Raw genomic sequence first — 3,894 nt, forward strand, 5'->3', positions numbered from 1 at the left:
GGAGAAGATATAAATATATTATTACTTTTCGAAATCTTAAATCGATCTTTGGCAAACGATCTCGATTGAATACCGAATAAAAAGGAAAAGATAATATAATAAATATATTATTACTTTTCGAAATCTTAAATCGATCTTTGGAAAACGATCTTAATTGAATAAAAAGAAAGAAGAAAGAAAAGAGTAAGAAGTTCCATCGATCCATCATCGTTCTCCGCCACCAAGCGACGCAAACTTTTAATCTTATCCATCGTTGTTCTCATGCGTTATCTCGTCGAGATATTAATCGATCGATCGGCGAGGAATCCATGAACGGATGCGTCGCCATTCGCCGCGTGTTAAGATCAATACGCGTGTAACGATGCATCTCATTAACGCAACGCGATACGAAGGGGAGAAGGGAACCGGTCGAGGAAGGGTTATCAAGACATTATTACGATCCTTATACGCAGGATAATGGCCGATGAGGGAACGCGCTGTTCCCGGATTAACGAACCTATAACGTGGGTTTATATTATATTGTCCTTTTCTTTTTGTACGCTTGCTTGGATTGGACGAGATTCGCGCGTTTGCGAGATCGTTGAGATGATAGACGGGTGTTTCGAACGTTTTTTGCGCGATTTTCTAAAATGGAATGAAAGAGAAATACGCGGACGAGTGAAAAGAAGGAAAGGGAGAGGACGTATTTATCGATATTATCGATATTATGATATAATTTTTCAAGAATTTATTTATTTATGTAATAAATAAACTCGCTCGAATCTCTAAAAAAAAGTATAGCATGTATATATGAACTTTAACTAACTAACTGTGATTTACTTAATTCAGATTTATAAAGTATTCTTAAATATTACTATACGTTTCTTATACGTTTATTTATCACGTAGGCTTTTTTACATTTTAAATCGATTAATTATTATTTATTTTATAAACTCGAATAATGTTTCAGACTATGATATCCGGTGAATTTTCCATTCTCCTTTGCGCAATTATATCTTTCGCTCCTTTTTCCATTGGATGAACAGACTTTATATTTTTTTTGTCGGCAATTTCTTTTCCTATTATTCGAGTGTTTTCTAATTCCTCGAGTCGTCGATCGAAAAGGTTGAGATGTGTTAAGTTTTAATAGTTGGAAAAGTGAAACTTTTTTTAAAATGAAATAAAAAGAAATACGTGGACGAATGAAAAGTAAGAATTAAAAACGAGAAAGTGAAATTCGAATGGAAAAATAAGTAAAGCGGAAATGAAATTGGTACAACGATAGGACAGGGGCGAAGGTGGAAGGGTTGAAGTCGCGATATTTCCTCGTTTCGTTTGCGAGGATCTAGTGTGTTACCCGTTTCTGATGATTTACTATCCAGATAAAGGAGATAAAAATCGGAATAGGTGCTCCATTCCCACGGCGTTCGCGGCTACAAATTATCGAATGCTCCAAGATCCAAGAAATACAGAGATTTGTGATCTGACTGCAAAATCTACACGTGCGCGGTCCCCCTCTGAATCACTAGGCCTAGACACTTTCACCATGTTCTACGATCGATATCCAAAATGTCGTAGCCAACAACTTCCAACACGTTCACCAACGTTGGGTTATAAATTATTAAAATAAAAAACAACATCTCTGAGATTACAGCCAAAGAACGTTAACCACTAGAGAAAGTTAATTCTTTCCATTCTTTGATTTTTCCTCGCGAGTCCCAAAAATGATATCTTTCTTGATAAGATAAGAAATAATTTTCATTCCAAAAAGAAATTAATAATCTTATAAAGTATATAGTTCAAACAACTATAAAAATATCATTGATTTTTTAAAAATAAAATTCCAAAAATATATCTGAACGAAACGCTTCGATCATAAGAACAATCTTAAACAATCCAACGTTATGCCCAAAAGATAATAAAAAATCACTCGAGACCAAAATCCAAACAATCTCAATCAAGAAACCGTTCACCAATGAATCTCAAAGAAAATCTATCATCGAAGTCTCAACGAGTCCCTTCCAAAAACCCTTCCAGCGTGGAAAGAGTTGGAGAGTCCGTATCCAAGGGACGCCTAGCTACCCAAGCATGCTACCATAAATACATTAAATCGACGTAATACCGCATTCATCGTGTACTCCATAAGTCTCCTATCATCTCTCCTTGTCGACTTCTCGGGGGCAGGAAAAAAAGAATAAAAAAAAAAAAAAAAAAAAAAAAAAAGAAAAAAAAAAGGAGAGCAGAGAAAAAGAGGTTGAAAGCGGGCAAACACACGCGGAGAGTATAGAAAAAAAAAGGGGGTAGGGAAGGGGAACGGTGAAGGAATATGGGGCCTTCTCGTTGTACCCGGATACACTGCGGGCCCTACACCACCCCCACCCTGACTCTCCGTTACTCCGGCGCGGTGGTGGGGGGCAGATGCTGGCTGTAGCTCGGCGTAACGTTCGCCGGGGCAAAGAAAGAGAAAAAGAAGAAGGGGATAGAGGGAGGGGGTAGAGGAAGGGGAACTCGGTTTTTCGCTCAGGGTCAGAGGCGTACATCACCCGAGTGCTCGCGCGCGCGCGCGCGCGCTCATGCCGCTGTAATAGACTGACGATAGGCCAGGGATTTCTATGTGTACCTCCAATGGGAGTATAATTTTCTATCCCGTGGTTAATACCGATCGCGCTCGATCGAGGGAACAAGAGTGACGCCCGGGTAACGAGATGTCAATAAGGGATTTATACCACAATACTTTCTTTGTATAGTTTTGCGTTACTTATTATATATCGTGGTTTTATTTGTTTCGTCTATAATTCTAATTAATAATTCTCTTAAGAACGAAAAGGAAAAAATTGCGCGAGAATATAATAATATAACGATGTCAATCGTACACGATCAATCAAAATTCATTCACAATTAATAATTACATCGAGCTTTACAATACTTTCGATTACGAAAATTTTTCTTTTCCTATTTTTCGAAAAGAAGATGAGGAGATTTGAGTTACTGTGACGAATCCAGTTTCATATTAAATTAAAGCTAAGATACACTTTTTATCTGGATTACTTGAGCATTAAGGAAAAAGATTTATCTCGATATTGAAGATAGATATAAAAAGCAAATGTCCCGACTTCGGGTAAATAATTACATATGTATGATACTTAACGATGTGTAATCCTATCATGCATATGTAAATAAAATCAACGTCACAAGTATTTATTCATGCATTTTCATGTTTTTTTCTTATAACAGCTTATAATTCTAGTTAATAATTCTCTATAAGAACGAAAACGAAAAGGAAAAAATTGCGCAAGAATATAATAATATAACGATATCAATCGTACACGATCAATCAAATTCATTCACAATTAATAATTACATCGAGCTTTACAATACAAAATTTGGAATATAAAGATATGAAATAAATTTAAAATTATCCAATAATCGATCTCGTCTCTTTCTACAAGATAAACGGGTATAGAAAAATTAATAAATCGGAATCCATATTTATCCATCGGTCTCGACCACGTGGTTATATTATAGAGAGCAGAACGCTCGCGTGAATATTGCATGAGGAGCATAGCCCCTCTCTGTTCGCGCTTACTGTTACACTATACGCTCTAGATTTGGGGAAGTCGGATAGGCGACGGCCAATTTTGTAAACGTCCCCGTGTCGCGTTTGGTAATCCGGAAGTGATTACACTACGGCGTATCGGCGACGCGACATTTATTCGCTACGTACGTGGAATATTCGATCGTTTCGAACGGCAGATGGACCTCGGTGAACGACGTTCCCCAAGAACGAAGGTCGTGCGAGGAAGAGGAGTTTTCGCGTGACTTTTTGCGCAACGAGTCGAACCTCCATCGTCATTGGATCGGCAATGGCCGATTGCCACGTGGTGGCTTATTGTTTTCTTTTTTTTTTTTTTTTTT

At 37.5% G+C, this 3,894-nt stretch overlaps 1 protein-coding gene across 7 annotated transcripts in view; it reads left to right on the forward strand.

Moving 5' to 3' along the window:
• LOC102674473 (aryl hydrocarbon receptor nuclear translocator homolog) overlaps nucleotides 1-3,894 on the forward strand; it is a 46,842-nt gene that overhangs the window by 19,675 nt on the left and 23,273 nt on the right. The window lies entirely within an intron of this gene.

This window comes from Apis dorsata, unplaced genomic scaffold (genome assembly GCF_000469605.1).
Source record: "Apis dorsata unplaced genomic scaffold, Apis dorsata 1.3 scaffold_72, whole genome shotgun sequence".
In the NCBI taxonomy this organism is placed as follows: Eukaryota; Metazoa; Arthropoda; class Insecta; order Hymenoptera; family Apidae; genus Apis; species Apis dorsata.